The 17408-nt window shown below is 39.6% G+C and overlaps 1 protein-coding gene across 4 annotated transcripts in view; it reads left to right on the top strand.

Moving 5' to 3' along the window:
• The window catches only part of SPTBN1 (spectrin beta, non-erythrocytic 1), a 213406-nt gene that overhangs the window by 8882 nt on the left and 187116 nt on the right, over window positions 1-17408 (top strand). The window contains exon 1 of one of the 4 annotated variants that reach the window (XM_050753713.1): window positions 4567-4739. The exons of the other annotated variants lie outside the window; for them this stretch is intronic. The gene's annotated coding sequence lies outside the window, so the exon portion shown is untranslated. Of the gene's footprint in view, window positions 1-4566; window positions 4740-17408 lie in introns of those variants that run through there. 4 annotated transcript variants of the gene reach the window in all.

The raw sequence follows: 17408 nt of genomic DNA, 5'->3' as shown, positions 1-17408 counted from the left end.
CTAAGAGCAATGATATAATGTGTAAGTTAGCATCTTAAGGGTATAGGTGTGAGACAAATTAGTGTATTCAAATGTATTAATTCTCTACACTAACCTAGGCAGCTTAAAAAGTGCAGAGGACTGGAGTTCTTTGGTATTTCCAATCTCCACACTTGAGTGCAGAGCAGTGGAATTCCATGACGTGCTTGTTCTCACTTGTGGAAACCTAAACACTGCTACTGGTGCTAGTTTGTAACCACTAGACCATCGTGTTTCATTGGAATTGGTCAGAAATGAAGATAAAATTCCAAGTGAACATTTTAAAATAAAAATCACTTCAGATTTAGATTTACTTTCAGTGAATGGTGTCTCAGCATCTGGGAATACTGTAGGCTGAGATTGAGAGGAACTAATTTTAATATTCTTCCTTTTTTCTATGAAAAGAAATTATTATACAATGTTATGTTTTTGTATATGTAACATGTATGATGCATACATATCGTGTTTATCATATATATCTCTCTCTCACACATGGGAGAGAGATGTGTGTGTTTGATTGAGTAATCTCTACCACGAAGGGAGGCACAAGGCTATTTTAAAACATTTTAAATGGGGAATTTTATAGAGACAGTATTTTGAAAATGAATCCCATGAATGAGTCAAGTTGTCCTTAGCCAGTGGAGGAAGTGTTTGGGAGGGAGTAGTACTTTCTGTTTTGTGGTCCAAAGTCTCTAACTGTATTGGTACTTTGTAAAATGTAATTTACAAAAATTAATGAATTTCCATGAATTTTGTAATTTTTCTGCCATCAGCTTTAATTGAGTGGTTGTTTGAGTAAGCTTTCAGGATTAATTGTGCTTTGACATAGGAAAATAAGATGTTATCAAGATTGCTTTAAAACTGACCCTTGTTTATGGGAATCATACTTTCTTATCTTAAGAAACTCTCAACTGTGAGAGTAAACAGCTGAGCGATTTTTGGAATCATTTAAATATCTCTGCTCTAGAATCGAGAGTGCCCTGTTAGTTTTGATCTTTAATATACAAATTTGAAGCCACTAGTTAGGCCGTAAAATATGTATTAGAACATAACTATAGATTTTTACCCAATAGATCAACTAGTATGAAATTTAGAATGATATATAAGTACAACAGAATTTATTCCTTTGAGGTATATATGTTCAATGTGTAATTTGTGTAATTAAGTATGTTTATTCTTAGAAAGTTCATGAGCCTATTAACAGTGGTTATCTTGGGTAATGGAATTACAAAATATTTAATCTCTGTATATTTCTTCTCTCCGTATTTTCTAAGTTTTGGGAAATAATTAATAAAGTCTTGCTCTTTATCAAAAATATCCTAACACTTCAGACCAAACCTCATTTTAGCTGGATACGAACTAATCAAATGATTAATCAGCTAAATATACTTTCTGCTGTTCAATTTTTTTCTACCAAACTTACAAAAAAGCAGTATTAATAATGAAGATATAAAGAACACTGAAATTTTTAAAAGATCTTTTCATTCCTTGTTTGAATGTTCATTTTTGTTACAGCCTTGGCAGTTCATTACTTCTGCAGAGTGTGGGAAAAGCTGTAGGAACTGGGCTGCGAGAGCGCCTGACAGAAACATTGTCCAGGAGGAATCAGCCACTAATGGTCACTGCCTTTGGCTCTGGATGAAGTTTCATTTCCCTGCAGTACTCTTGGGTGGCTGTTTCAGGGATACACTTTGTTCTAGTGTGTTTGCCTCAAGGCCAAATATAAATGTTGAAGGGCTGTACATTTTTCTGGAATGTTCTTCACCAGCTGTAAAGTCTTGGGCTGGGATAGGGATAGGGCATTTTTTTGCAGGGGGGGGTGGGAGGTGGCTTTTTTCTCTTTATCTTATCTACTTGAACGGGAAGGAAAACCTAGATTCTTCCTTAAAACAATGCTTATTTATTTTGATCTGTGATGTTTAAACATTTTCCACAGCATTTTGAAACCTGCAAGCATAAGCATAGGAGTGCCTTTTTTTTTTTTTTTTTTTTTTTAAGGGGGGGGGGGCTTGGAGACAAAGTCTTTTCTTGTCCCCCAGGCTGGAGTGCAGTGGCGCGATCTCAGCTCACTGCAACCTCCACCTCCTGGGTTCAAGCGATTCTCCTGCCTCAGCCTCCCGAGTAGCTGAGATTACAGGCGCCTACCACCGTACCCAGCTAATTTTTGTATTTTTAGTAGAGTCTGATTTCACCGTGTTGGCCAGACTGGTCTCAACCTCCTGACCTCAGGTGATCCGCCCTCCTTAGCCTCCCAAAGTGCTGGGATTACAGGTGTGAGCCACCACGCCCAGCCAGGTGTGCTTTTACAGTGATTACAGTAGTCGTAAAAATTAAAATATTCTTTGTATTTTTATCACTTTAGAATCCCTGATTTTTTTGACAATGTCTGCTAATATATACAGTATATATAGTTTTTTTGAATAGCTGATGAAGAATATATACCATCATAAAGGCATAAGTTAGCATAAAATCATCATAACAAAAATAGAAAAGTATTTTTAAGATATCTTTTTATTACCGAAATAATAGATGTTCATTTTAGATCATATGGAAACTAAAGATGAATAGAAAGAAGAAAATTAAAATCACTAGATACTACATGACCCCAGAAACATGCGGTTAATATTTTAGTGTTTCTCGGCTGGGTGCGGTGGCTCACGCCTGTAATCCCAGCCCTTTGGGAGGCTGAAATGGACGGATCATGAGGTCAGGAGTTCGAGACAAGCCTGGCCAACATAGTGAAACCCTGTCTCTACTAAAAATACAAAAAATAGCCAGGTGTTGTTGGGGCGACTGTAGTCTCAGCTACTTGGGAGGCTGAGGCAGGAGAATCGCTTGAACCCAGGAGGCGGAGGTTGCAGTGAGCTGAGACCGCGCCATTGCACTCCAGCCTGGGTGTCTGCTAATATACACAGTATATTAGCAGAGGGATTCAGAAAATAAGGGATTCAGAAGAATCCCTTATTTGGAGAAAGTCCACCCAGCCCAGCTCAGATTTTTCCCTCTTAACTGTGAAAAGGACCATCACTGACCTTTAGTGTTTAAACCCCAGAAGAAGGCCATTTGTCACTTTTCCTTAGGGCCCGTTATCCAAACGAGACTAACACACACATGTGTGTTTCTCTTTTAAGCCTTTTTTTCTTCTGTGCATTTTTCTTCGTCTCACAAATACGTATTAAGGGTCAATCCTCAAATCTTAGAATGAAGATAGAGTTTTGACAGTCTGTATGATCACATGATGATGTTCAGCACTCTTGCAGTTTATGCATGTCACATGGCAAAACATAAAATCTAATGACTGGTCTATAGTTAAAGCTGTAGCATGAACACTATCTGTTGCCCCGAGCTGTTTTAGGGGTGGGATGTTAAAGAAAAATGGCGAAGGAAGAGAGAATTCAAAAATTGGTTTATTGTAGCTATTTCTCTTTTCTGAATAATGTCTTTTTACAATGGAAAAATACCAGAAATTAAGTTCTCATTAGATAACATGCTTTCTGTTTTGTTCTGAAGGGAATTCCCATCACAGTTGCATTAATTCCCCTGAGAGACGTCTCCATATGCTTCGGACAACATCTGATTTTACTTTTGTCTTCCGATTTCAGAGAGTCTTTGAAATGGCTATCCTATAATGTGTCGCAGTGGAATGGATGTGGTTATTATAATCTTGGTTTGAAGTGTAATAAATTTTACTGGGCTGGGTTTGGTTGTAACTGATGAAAGCATATAATAGAGCTCAACTTTCTTGGGGTCTTTGTATTAGCTGGATTCTTTAAAATTCTATCTTGGGATTTAGGATCTGTTTCAAGGAGAGAAAGCTTTATCTATATTTGATTATGCAAGCCAGTTCTTTAAGCCTTTAGGACGTCAGATGGATGGAGGTGACTTACCAGCCTTTGTTGCCTTAACTCTAATATTTGGCTTCTTTCTGAGGAAGGTGCCAAAACGACTTCCACATCTGTGGAAGGAAAAGAGGGAGTGGGAAGAGGGGAGAAATATTTCATTGGAAGATAAAAAAAAGCCCTTTCCAGCAATTTCCTTTAGAAACTTGGGGGGTTGCTGTTAGTCTCGTTTGGATAATGGGCCCTAAGGAAAAGTGACAAATGGCCTTCTTCTGGGGTTTAAACACTAAAGGTCAGTGATGGTCCTTTTCACAGTTAAGAGGGAAAAATCTGAGCTGAGCTGGGTGGACTTTCTCCAAATAAGGGATTCTTCTGAAACTCCCAACATGATGGGAATCATTCTGTGTGCAGGTGGCTAAAGCCCATCAAGGGAAATGCTTGATGGTTGCTGTGCCTGAGCTGCCTGAAGCCTGGTGTAGGAGTCTCAGCTTGATCTTGAAGCAGCTGCAAATGTTAGGTCTGGACACTTGGGATGGCAGCAAGACCAGGCGGTGCCCAGAGTGGTCCCAGTGGCCTAGGTTAGGGGAGGGCAGGGGGCTGGAATGTGGCCTTAGCCGGTCCTCTGAGCAGATGAGAATACCTGTCACTATTTTGGGAGATGAATTTTGGTCAGGGATACTAGTCAGGTGACTTCTCTGAGAAGGCCTGGTCCTTCTCACAGCAAGGTTGACAAGTCTGTGCTGCCAGTTGTCCTTAAATACCCAATTTATCTCCTGGCGTGGAGTTGGGGAAGTGCCTCTAGCCTGGAGCAAAGAGATTTGCCTGCCATTTGGGAAGGAAAGAAACCAGCACACATCCTGTGTTTCATTCTTTGTTTTGAAGGTAGGTTTTTGTCTGTTTGCTTGTTTTTAAATCAACACCCACTGCTAAAGGAGATCCCGAGTTTCCCTGATAATCAGGATGATTTCTTACTTTGAAAGGCCTATTTTGCCTTTGAAGTGTGTGTTTCTGACATAGGTTTCATCCTAGTTCTATAAATCTTAATTCATAAAAGGTAAAAGTTTAATTAGAGAGAAGGCTGATGTATTGTCTTGTTTCAAAGGAAGACTGTTCTTGTCTGTCATTTGAATTTTTTATATATATTTTTCTGGCTGTGAAGAAATATTTTATTGGTATATGTGTACATGCATTTTTTATTCTTAATTATAGTATGTATTTCCACTGGACTACACTCTTGTTAAAGGAAACCTTTGTTCACATGAAATAAACATATCTTTGGTGAGTCATACTTGAGAACTGCTTCTCAGTCTCCTCAAATTTTAAAGTCAGTGGTATTTCATGTAAAGAAAGTATCGGTAGCTGGCCTATCTCTGGAATGTTGTGCAGCTGTGCAGAGCATGAGGCTCACGTGTGCTAATTAAATATGTTTTTTAGCAAGAATGGAATGTAGCAGCGTTTGAATGGCTTCAAAAACCATTTCATTTTGTTTCTGAAGAGGGCTTTTTTTGTTTTTGCCAACTATTAACCATTAGAGAGTACACTGACTTTTAGAGGATGTATTACTATGTTAAATTGTTCTGTTCAGCTGAACGGGGTGGCATGTGCCTGTAATCCCAGCCACTCGAGAGGCTGGCGTGGGAGGATCGCTTGAGCCCAGAGCTTCAAGACTAGCCTGGGCAGAGTAGAGAGAACCCGTCTCAAACCCCAGAGTGTTCTTTTCCCAGAGTTAATGGGGCTCATTAAATACTGAGATTATCCTTTAAAACAAGCTTGTCCATCCTGCGGCCTGAGACGGCTTTGACTATGGCCCAACATAAATTTGTAAACTTTCTTAAAACGTTATGAGGTTTTTTTTTGTGTGATATTTATTTATAGCTCATTAGCTATCATTACTGTTAGTATATTTTATGTGTGGCCCAAGACAGTTCTTCCTCTTCCAGTGTGACCCAGGGAAGCCAAAAGATTGGACACCCCTGCTTTAGAATATACCCATTATTAATAATCTTCAAAATGTAGGGGTTGGGTGGGGTGGCTCATGCCTGTAATCCCAGCACTTTTGGAGGCCAAGGTGGAAAGATTGCTTGAGTCCAGGAGTTTGAGATCAGCTTGGGCAACATGGTGAGACCTGGTTTCTACGAAAACAAACAAAAGAACAGAATGTAGGCAGTGGTGGCATGACTAAGGTTCTAAGGTTTACCATCTTTAGTTAAGGTGTCCCTTGATCTTGCTCATTTCCCTTGGTATCAGTTCTCCTTCCTTACTTGGTGAGTGCTTAACCTTTCTTTGGGAAGTAAGGCATGACATTTGTCCCCAGTTTGAGCAGTTTTCTGATACATGTTTTTTGGCTGAGTGTGAGTTGTATCTTTTGGATTAAACTCCATTCACTCAGACGGTGGTCTGATTTTTTTTTCAGTCAGGCATTGTGCAAAGTGACCTGATGGGGATAAATGGCAGATTGGTTGTGTAATGTGGCAACATCTTACTTGGTTGTCTTTAGAGATAAGTGGGACGTGATTCCAGCAAGGCTGTGCATCAGATGTTGGAATGTGTTGGAGAATTGCCAAGAGGTTGGGAGCAAGCTGTGTGACAAGCACTAATGCAGCCTTGGCCTGCCTTAAAATAGCTGCAGGTTAACAAATATCTTGAAACGTGGCATTTCATCTGAGCAAAATTGCTCCTCTGAATGTGTTACCAAGAGATACTTTGCTCTTTTTTATCGATGTTTATTTATTTATTTTTGCTGTTTCAGCTGTTTTAAAACATCTTACGAGCATATGAAGAAGATAATTTTCTATAACATCTTATCTTGAATGATTTTACTGGAGTAATTAGTAGCACATTATCCGAAACTCACTTGTAGTTCTTCTGCCCTGCTCACCCAACTCACTGCAGAATATATAGTCTTTGTAGTTTGAATAAAAACTGGGCCCTGAAGATTTTTTTTTTTAAGACTGAGTCTCACTCTGTCCAGGCTGGAGTGCGGTGGCAGGATCTCGGCTCACTACAAGCTCTGCCTCCTGGATTCACACCGTTCTCCTGCCTCAGCCTGCTGAGTAGCTGGGATTATAGGCACCCACCATCACGCCCGGCTAATTTTTTGTATTTTTAGTAGAGACTGGGTTTCACCGTGTTAACCAGGATGGTCTCGATCTTGACCTCGTGATCCGCCTGCCTGGGCCTCCCAAAGTGCTGGGATTACAGGCGTGAGCCACTGCGCCCAGCCTGAAGATTTTTTTTAAAGTCGTATATTTTATATGTTTGATAGGCATTTGGAAAGGAATTATTGATGTTTGATAGGCATTTGGAAAGGAATTATTGCTGTTTGAACACTAACACATTAGAGAGGCAGAGTCAGTGGCATTGGTTACTTTTCTGTGGAATCTTGTCTTAGCTGATTCACTTTTAGACTTCTTAGTAAGTTCATTGGTAGTTTGTCTGCAGTACTTAGTTCTTGTTTGTAATTAATTTACTTTCTAACTGTAGTCTCTCAATTTTTTTCAATAGAAAGGCTTGTTTTTTAAGTCAGAGTGGTAAAAACAAGGGGGATTGGGAGTGGTCTTTGGAATGGGTCCTGTACAGACTTGAGCCTCATGCTGATGTGATCAAGGTTGGGGGGGGGGGCATGGGTACCTGGGTGGAGGTGGGGCTGCCTGTGGGACTAATCTAAACAGCCAGTTAGTTTGGGTGCTCTGAAGATGAAATTTTAAAAAATGCAATATTTGGGTTACTGAGTGGAAGTAAACTAATAACTTCCAGGATTTGTATGTTAAATAGCAGATGAAAACAGTGAGTTATATGTTAAATAGTAGATGGAAACATTGAGTTAACTTTATTTTGAGAGGCTTAAATACAATCCAAGTTTGTATACTTAAGGATTTCCTAAAAGATGATATTAGCAGATACGTTAATTATCCGAAAACTTAAAGTCGTTTAGACATTTAGATTGAGACTAATTGTGATAATTTCATAGCTCTGTAGCATATCCTGAAAATGGCTTTGTTTCTTTTATTTCACTGTCTTCATATGTATAAGTCTTGAATTTTGCCTTGTCGCTTTCAGTATTTTACATGTATTTTAGAGGTCCTCTCCTTGTATAGAAACATTATGTCTGGTTCTATGTAAGTGCCTTATACAGAGATTTATAATTTGTAATTACTATACTTTTTGGTAAGTAGAATTGAGGTTATTTGGGATATGTTTTTAGAATATGTAAAAACCACATTTTGTGGTTTTATAACATAGAAAAATATCTTTTGGAAAATGCATGTGTGGGCAGCTTCTTTAGATGTATTGATTTTTTCACTTTTAGATGGCAGATGAATTCTATATGGCATTGTTGCCATGTTGGAAAATTTCTTTATTGAGCCTATGACCTCTAAAGTATCAAAATTCTGTTTTTGCTTTTCCCTTTTATTGGACATCTCCAGTTTTTTTGTTGTTTTGTTTTGTTTTTTGAAACACACATGGCCGGGTGCATTGGCTCATGCCTGTAATCCCAGCACTTTGGGAGACTGAGGCGGGTGGATCACGAGGTCAGGAGATCGAGACCATCCTGACTAACACGGTGAAACCCCATCTCTACTAAAAATACAAAATATTAGCCGGGCGTGGTCGCAGGTGCCTGTAGTCCCAGCTACTCAGGAGGCTGAGGCAGGAGAATGGCATGAACCCGGGAGGTGGAGCTTGCGGTGAGCCGAGATCTCGCCACCGCACTCCAGCCTGGGTGACAGAGCAAGACTCCATCTCCAAAAAAAATAAATAAAAATAAAAATAAACCCACACATACATCTTTGGATAACTGAACTGGTAAATTGAATTAAGGAGAGGTGAACTATAGGCCACCAGTTCCTTTTTACTTAGCATACCATTATCTGGTCTCCTCATGTGAAAATATGTTTTGAATAGTTTTCACCTCCAACTGTCTATTAATTTAGAGTGTGCATTCCTTTAATCTTGCAAGAGAATTCAGTCATTCATTATACAATAAGCAGACAAAAAGTTAAATACTGAAATGTCCCTTTTCTGGGTTATTGTCTGAATTAGGAAAACATTCATTCTAAATTTTACACATGCATATGGGATGTTATCTCTCCTCATCTCTATGCCTTGTACTGGCACAAGCTTATAGGACTAGGAACAAATAAGCTTAGCATTTAAAATATTTCAGACCTAAAAAATCTATGGAATTTGCTTATATCTGCTGGGGGACGCACAGTCAGACAGACCCAGGGTTTTAATTGGCTCCTTCTGCAGTGTGAAGGCAGATGGAAACATTACCAGAGTCTGCTGCAGATGGCAGCGGGGTGGACAGGTGAGGCCCACATGGAAGTTCATACCACTTGTAGGTGGAGTAATGAGTTGGTTTATGAAATGCTAGCCATTTTAGATGTTTCTACAGCTGTTGTTGGCTAGCTGAAAATAAATTGAACTTGTTGGGATGGTAAAAGTTTTGCTATCTGAATAGGCTTAGGTAAAATAGTGCTTCAGATGCCTATAAAGATATCTATTGTAATATTATTATGATTTTTTAAAGCGGTGATAACCTAAATATCCATCATTGGTAAGTTACAGGGTGGACTATATATATATTCTGGAGGCAATACAGTATGTGGTTAAAAGTGCTGACCGTGGAGCTGTGGTGCCTGGGTCTAAATCCTGATTTCATCATGGGCCCACTTTGTGACCCTGAGCAAGTCATTAACCCTTCTCTGTCTCAGTTTCCTCATCAGCAAGATCAGGATAATCATAGTACAGACCATATAGGGTTGGTTGGATTAAATAAGTTATAGGTAAAGCAGTTAGACTAGTGCCTGGAAAAAATGTATTATTTATTTACTGTATTAATAAAAACAATATTATTATGGAAAACCTTCTAATAACATGGGAAGGTTTTTAACATAGGGAGAAAAAGCAGAACGCAAGATTATATAAATGGAATTACCACAACTGTGTAGAAAAATATACAAAATGGATAAGGAAATACTACAAATATTAAGGTTTTTGGGAGAGGGGAAAATGGATGAGATTCCTTGTGATTCTTGCTTTTGTCTCAGAGCTGTTTTGTATTTTCTGTTGTTCTGCAGTAAGCATATGTTATTTCTGTAATTTGAAAAAGTAAACTTTGTTTCGAAAAGTGGATGTAGGCTGGGTGCAGTGGCTCATGCCTGTAATCCCAGCACTTTGGGAGGTCGAGGCGGGTAGATTGCCTTCAGGTCAGGAGTTCGATACCAACCTGGCCAACATGGTGAGACTACAAAAACACAAAACATTATAAAAATACAAAATATAAAATTGTAAAAATACTAAAAATACAAAAAATTAGCCGGGCATGGTGGCACGTGCCTGTAATCCCAGCTACTCAGAAGGCCGAGGCAGGAGAATCACTTGAACCCGGGAGGCAGAACCGAGATCGTGCCACTGCGCTCCAGCCTGGGGGACAAGAGCGAAACTCCATCTCAGAAAAAGAAAAGTGGATGTATCCCTTGCAAACAATTAGTTTGTCAATTATAAGAACAGCTTATTCTTTAAAAGCTTAGGGCCTTCCATTTGGCAACAGTTTGTCTCCTTTTGATTCTACAGTACTTTCACATTCTCATAGAAGCGGATGGGAAATGCTGGATTAGACCACATTATCTACGCTGTTATCTATGTTTAGAAACTTTTAATGATGGCAGATATGCAGTCCCTTCTCTTTGTGGTCACATGGGAGAATTACTTTTGCCTGCTCCCCTTGCATTTCGGTGGTGTGTCTGACTAGTTCTGAGGAATGGCCTGTGTCCAGCCTGTAGTGGCAGAGCCTCCTGCTACCATATGATAGACATGTAACATGAGTGAGAAACATGCTTCTGTGAGTTTGAGCCACAGAAAGGCATTCTTACAGAGTGCCTGGGAGTAATGAAACTCAAAACTATTTTTTAAGTTCATCATTTAGTGTTTTCTACTAATTCAGACTGATTGTGTAGTGAAAAGAATACAGCCATCAGTAAGTCACATGACTGTTATTAACAGTATGAATTTAGACAAATTATGTAATAGAGTTTTAATTTTCTTGTGTCAAAGGCCTCACCTCCACAAACTACAAACAAAACTTGATGACTTCAAATTAGTCCATACCAGGGTGTTTAGTTTTAACTCACTGCCCTTTAGTGCTTGAAATGAGATACTTTAGACCAAAGTGACCTTCTTAAGGATTCATTCTTGTTGTATGCTTATTCCACATTTCTCTGTATATTTATTTTGTCACTTCTGGTCACTATATGTAGGTTTATTTAAGAAAAATTCCCTTCCATAGTTTATCAGGCAGGTTAGGCTGGTGCTGTAGTAACAGAGATCTCCAGAATCTCAGTGGCTGAAACTCACAGATGCGTATTTTCCACTCATGTTACTTGTCCGTCACATGGTGGCAGGGTGTGCTGCCATCCTCAATCAAGGACTCTGGGCTGATGGGCTAGACACGGGCCATTGATCAGAATAATCAAATGCCCCACCCAAATCCTAGGGTAGCAGGCAAGAGTAATCCTCCCATGTAGCCACAGAAGAAGAGACTGGGTGTGTGTGATTATTAAAAGTTTCTAACTAAATATAGATAACAGTGTAGGTAATGTTGTCTAATCCAGCATTTCCTATCAGCTTCTTTGAAGCACCAGTTTTGCAGTATGTTAATGTGCGGTTTATAAAGGGCATTTCCTCATCAAGTAAATCTGGAGAATGCTGGGCTTAGTAACATGTACTAGGCCTCTTTAGGGAAGGTCGTCTCAGAGCTGTTATATCCTAACAGGCATTCTAGAGGTAGAGAGTAAAATACGACGTTTCCCGAACTTACCTGACCTTTGAATTATTTTCTTACTTTTCATAGCCTCTCTTGGATGCAGGGTTTCGTAGAATATGCTTTGGGATACCCTAATTTGTCTAATTTGTTCTCATACAAAGCAAGTATTTGGAATTGCATTTTAATTAATACTTGCATTGGGAAGAATCTTTGACTTTATTGTTTGTTAAAAGAGTTGAGTATTTGAAGAGAGATTTCTACTATTACAAATTAAATTGCAGGCAGTTTTTAAAAATTAGTTATTACTGGTTATATGCCTATGTTGAATCCGTAGGACTTTTTCTTCATTTAGTTGCCTTTGTGTTCTAAACTTACCATTGAAAAAAGAAAGGTAAATAAACCTTGACCACATATCTTAGTGGTTATAAAAAAATTAAATTGGTTTGGACAGATGGTCCAAACACACAGAGGTTTTTTTTTTTATTGGCTTCAGTGTTTTTCTTGGTTCTGTTTGACTTTCTATAACAAGTTTTCTAGAAGTTTTGAAATGAGATACTACTGAAATGAGGGCTCTGATAAGAAACAGAGATAACTTTTGTCAAGAGGTATTAAGTATTTCTCTACCAGAAGACTTTGGATTTAAACACAACATTCTTTGCCAGAGATTTTATGCCTGCGTATGTAACAAATCTTAGTATGGAAGTTTTCACTTAAATGTGTCTGTAAACTTCATGTAATAAACTTTAGGTAAGAAGGAGCCCCCCCAACCCCCGTTTTGTAACTGTACATGGCTAAAACTTTATGGCGGCTAAACTCTCTTAACTCCCCAGACTTTCGGATTTGTGGCATTACCTTTTTTTTTTCTTTTAAATAATGTATTTGCTTTCTATTAGAAATCATGTGAAATCCAGGCCAAGAATTCTTTTTTCATTTTCTGTTTTGTTTGCTTTTTTCCTTTGTGAGTAAACAAGTGTGAAGGACAATTGCTGTTTCGTGACAGGAAACACTTTTAAAGCTGTCAGTTACCTCACAGCCCCGTCCTACCCTTTTCCTGTTGCCATTACAACTACAGTGACTGGTAGGCTGGGTGCGGTGGCTCATGCCTGTAATCCCAGCACTTTGGGAGGCTGAGGCAGGCAGATCATGAGGTCAGAAGTTCAAGACCAGCCTGGCCAATATGGTGAAACCCCGTCTCTACTAAAAATACAAAAATTAGCTGGCATGGTGGTGGGTGACTGTAATCCCAGCTACTCGGGAGGCTGAGGCAGGAGAATCACTTGAACTCGGGAGGAGGAGGTTGCAGTGAGCTGAGATCATGCCACTGCACTCCAGCCTGGGCAACAGAGTAAGAGTCCATCTCAAAGAAAAAAGACTGGTGGTAGACTTTGCTTTTTAAAGGCGACTTGTGAGGATTTGAGGCAGAGAAAACCTTCTTCAGAGCCACAGTTCCCAGTCTTATCCTTTGTGTTGATATTAGTATTGTTGTGAAAAAAGCATTCATGATCCTTCAGAAAAACAAACATTAAAATACATTTTTTCATATGGTCTGGGGCTGACAGGAATCAGGCTTAATATATCCAGGGATATGACAAACATGGGAACCTGCACTGATCGCCGCAGAGCTGCCAATCCTGGTCCCACGGCCCTTGTCTGTGGCAGGTCTTCCTGGGGGAAGAGATTTCACTCTCTTATGAGAATGCTCGTGTTTGATGCCCTCGGATGCTTGTGTCAGGTTCCAGTGATGGTAGCCTTGGAGTCTGCCTTTGAGAGAGGATTGTTTTTTTCCTCACTCTTCAAGGACCTGTAGTGGGTCGCCTGATGGTCCACCCTCTGGACCAGCTGAAATGTTGGGGAGTTTCATGGAAGAGCAGTGCTTTCACATTACAGGATGCAGCTCACAGTCAGAAGGATTGTAGAGGATTATAGAATTGGGAGTTTTGGGGCTGGGCCGAACCCTATAGTTAATACATCCCACATGATTGTATCAAAGAAGAGTCCAGAGCTCAGAGAGGCTAGATGCAGTCACACAGCTTCACACAAGAGTAAGGGCTGAAACTATCGCCGTTAACAGATACGTGGAAATGCTCGGTGTCCTTGCAACTGTTTCCAACGTGCTGAACCTTTTGAAAGGCATCTTACTTCTGGTTACTGGAACCACTTGGGATGCATTTTAAAATTATATAAATGAAGTAAGCCTACAAGTTTATGCTCATGTTTACTGTTTTCGTGTTGTCAAACTATTAATAGCATGAATGGTTAAACATTTGCTGGGAAAATAGAAAAGTGTTCTGAAAATACACAATACCAAAGGTAAAAAAGATACATGTCTGTATATGTGAGTGCGTGTGTATATATATGTGTGGGTGTGTGTATATATATATGTTTTATTACTAGGGCAAGGAAGAAAGTGCATTGTGTATGGAACTAAAAGCCAGGACCTACTGCATATCCATCTTTGTTTTAGTAAAATTAACAAACAACTGAGTGTCCTGGCTGCCTGACCAGGCTGAAGGAAGGCGAAGGTTGTTTTAAGATAGAAAAAGATCTGGTTAAATATTTGACCAGATACTTTGATAAGTTAAAATGTTTAAACATTTTCATGCCCAGGGTTGTCAGTGAAGGCTGACTGCAGAGTCTTCTCTGCCCACAGATGACTTGTGCTGTGTATAGCAATGATTTAAAGGCGGATGTAGTTACAGAAAACATGACGCTTACCAACCGCCCCGCGAATTGGTTTGTAACCATGTAAGAAATTTAAGGTATGATTGGTAAAAGTGAAAAAAAAAATGCCTTTTTTCCTATCCTCTTCTGTGGAAAGTAGGACTTGGGAGGGAGTATTTTACAGTGGGTGGGTTCTGTTTCTTGGAACCACACTGCCTGGTTGGAACCCTGCCTCTGCCGGTTACTGACTCTGGTCTTTGGTAGGTGAACACATAATTTATTATCCAAACCAGGTAATTTATGAGAATGAAAGGAGACACTTTTAATAGTTGTACCAGGACAGCAGGCATAAACTAGGATGGTCTGAGGCAAACCAGGTAACATGGTCACTCTAGTCTTAACCAAGTTACCTAATCTTGGTGTCTGGGTTTCTTCACATTGTGAAATGGACATGACTCACTTAATGGGGTGTTAAGATTAAATGCAATAAAACATGTAAAGTTTTGCAATGTTTTTTGGCACATAACTATTCAATAGATGTAGCTATTTAAAAAAATTATTTAGGATACTTAATTCATGTAATAACCACTTAAGTATTCAGTTTGCTTTCTGTAAGTATTCAGTTTGCTTTCTGTTGTCTTTGTGTTATTTCTCCCAAGCAAATTTTGCTTTTTTTTTTTTTTTTTTTTTTTCCCAAGAGGCAAGGTCTCACTGTGTAGCCCAGGCTGGCCTCTAACTCCTATGCTTAAGTGATCTTCCTGCTTCAGCCTTCCAAGCAAACTTTGCTTTTAATAACATTAGTATTTACTAATGGCTTCTTCCTTTTATGGCACCTGCTCAAACTTCATTGCCTGCTTTATCTGAGCCCTTTACTCAGATAAAGGCTCAGAAAGTAAAATTGACTTCTACTTTTTCAGCTACCTGTATATCTGCCACTTAATTATATAGTTAGCACCTATGGCCCAGAGATGGCAGCTGGGTATTGGGGCACTCATTTATCAGGTTGTGTCTAATTAACATCTACACTGGAGAGCACCTTTTGAACAGCTGGCGCTGAGATATTGGAATGGTTGGGAGGTTGAGTGGGTGGGGAGTGGCAAAGCTCGACCTCTTCTGCCTCTTTTAAAAGTTGGATTTTGGCCGGGCGCAGTGGCTCAGCACTTTGGGAGGCTGAGACGGGCAGATCACAAGGTCAGGAGATCGAGACCATCCTGGCTAACCCAGTGAAACCCCGTCTCTACTAAAAAATACAAAAAACTAGCCGGGCGAGGTGGCGGGTGCCTGTAGTCCCAGCTACTCGGGAGGCTGAGGCAGGAGAATGGCGTCCCAGCTACTCAGGAGGCTGAGGCAGGAGAATGCTGTAAACCCGGGAGGCGGAGCTTGCAGCGAGCTGAGATCCGGCCACTGCACTCCAGCCTGGGTGACAGAGCGAGACTCTGTCTCAAAAAAAAAAAAAAAAGTTGGATTTTTCCCAGTATAGTGATATGCAGGGTTGCCAGATTTAGGAAAAACAAAATCAAACAAAAAAGAAGCCAGAATGCCTGGTTAAACTTTAATTTCAGATGAACAGTACATCATTTTTAGTGTAAGTATGTCTTATGCAGTATTTGAGGCATACTTATCCTAAAAATTCATTGTTTATGTGAAATTCAGCTTTAACTTGATGTCCAGTATTTATCTGGCAATCCTAGTTTTGTAATCCAGAAAAAAATTTTATTCTATTCAGCATAACTCACATTCATATGTATATGAAACGTGTAGTCCAGATCCTTTCATAAGTATTGTGTTAATTTTTAAAAAATCCCTCTTGTCTACCCTCCATTGGAATGGATGGTTGAGAAGTCATTACTGAGTTGCTGCGGCTGGTTCCCACAAAGGCCAAGATGAAAAAGAATTCAGTCTGGTTTGCCACAGCAGCAGGGATTATATTTGTTCTTTGAGAACTTCTTGGCTGTGAATGTGGATGAACTTAAGCCAGCTCTTTCTCCTTGGAGGGGAGTCCATTAGTTAAGGTGAGTTATTAAAGCCCTGGCCAACTCTAGGAGTTCTCAGTTTTGTAATTGAATTACTTTAGTAATATTAAATAATTTGGGGAGAGAGTTACTTTTAGGTCATTTGTGTTTCACTTGTCAATGTAGAGGGAGCTACTTTTATTGTCATTAAGAGTGACATTCAACCGGGTGCCATGGTGAGCACCTGTGGTCTTAGCTACTTGGGAAGCTGAGGTGGGAGGATCACTTGAGCCCAGGAGTTTGAGGCCAGCCTGGGCAACAAACAAAATCCACATCTCTAAATAATAATAATGATGATGATGATAATAAAATCCTAGAAATGAAGAACAGGTTTGGGAAAAAAAAAAGTAACCTTCATATACTCTTCCCATTAGAATCTCTCTTGCTGCTTTTGATTTTCAGCAGTGCTGCCCAGAAAACGCTGGTGAGCTTTTTGCCCCAGCTTTGGAACTCTGTCAGCAGTCAACCCTGAAGGGCATGGCATGCCTTTGGGAAATGCTTATTGGAAGATTAGAGGCTACAGAAACCTGAATTTTTTTTTTTTTTCCAAACTCTGGGTATGATGCCTCTGTTAAATCAAGTCCCCGAGGAAAAGCTTCACCAGGTTAATGATACACTTGGTGAAATTAGTAATGGCAAGTAAAGATTGAGATTCGTGCCTGCTGGACAAAAGTGAGCCAGAGCAAATGGATTTTGGACCAATACTGGCTTTTTAATTGCTGCCATTTAAAGAGTTTAATATCTCCAATGAAAAAGCACAGGTTTCAGATAATCTTTTGAAGAAAAATGCATAGTGGTAAGAGCTTACTGTTAGGCACAGATAGTGTGTGGATGGGTTAGCCAAGGGAAGGAATCCAATTAAAGCTGTTTGTTCAGAGTACTAGATTTGGAGGTGTATTTTATTGTTAACTGGTGACTTTCCAGAAAATGAATTATTTGTATATAAAGATTGATGCTAGCCAGGCTTTATATACTGACAGTTATTTGAAAAACCTCTTTCCTTCCTCCTTTTACCTTCTTTTCTGAGCTCTTTTCCTCTGCATGGCTTCCTTTATAAAGCAGCCTATTTGTTGGACGTGGTTTTGTTCTTGATGAGCCTGAGGTTTGGCG

The sequence above is a fragment of the Macaca thibetana genome, chromosome 13, assembly GCF_024542745.1.
Source record: "Macaca thibetana thibetana isolate TM-01 chromosome 13, ASM2454274v1, whole genome shotgun sequence".
Lineage (NCBI taxonomy): Eukaryota > Metazoa > Chordata > Mammalia > Primates > Cercopithecidae > Macaca > Macaca thibetana.
The sequence above is the reverse complement of the archived record's forward strand: the minus strand, read 5'-3'. Positions and strand labels throughout refer to the sequence as shown.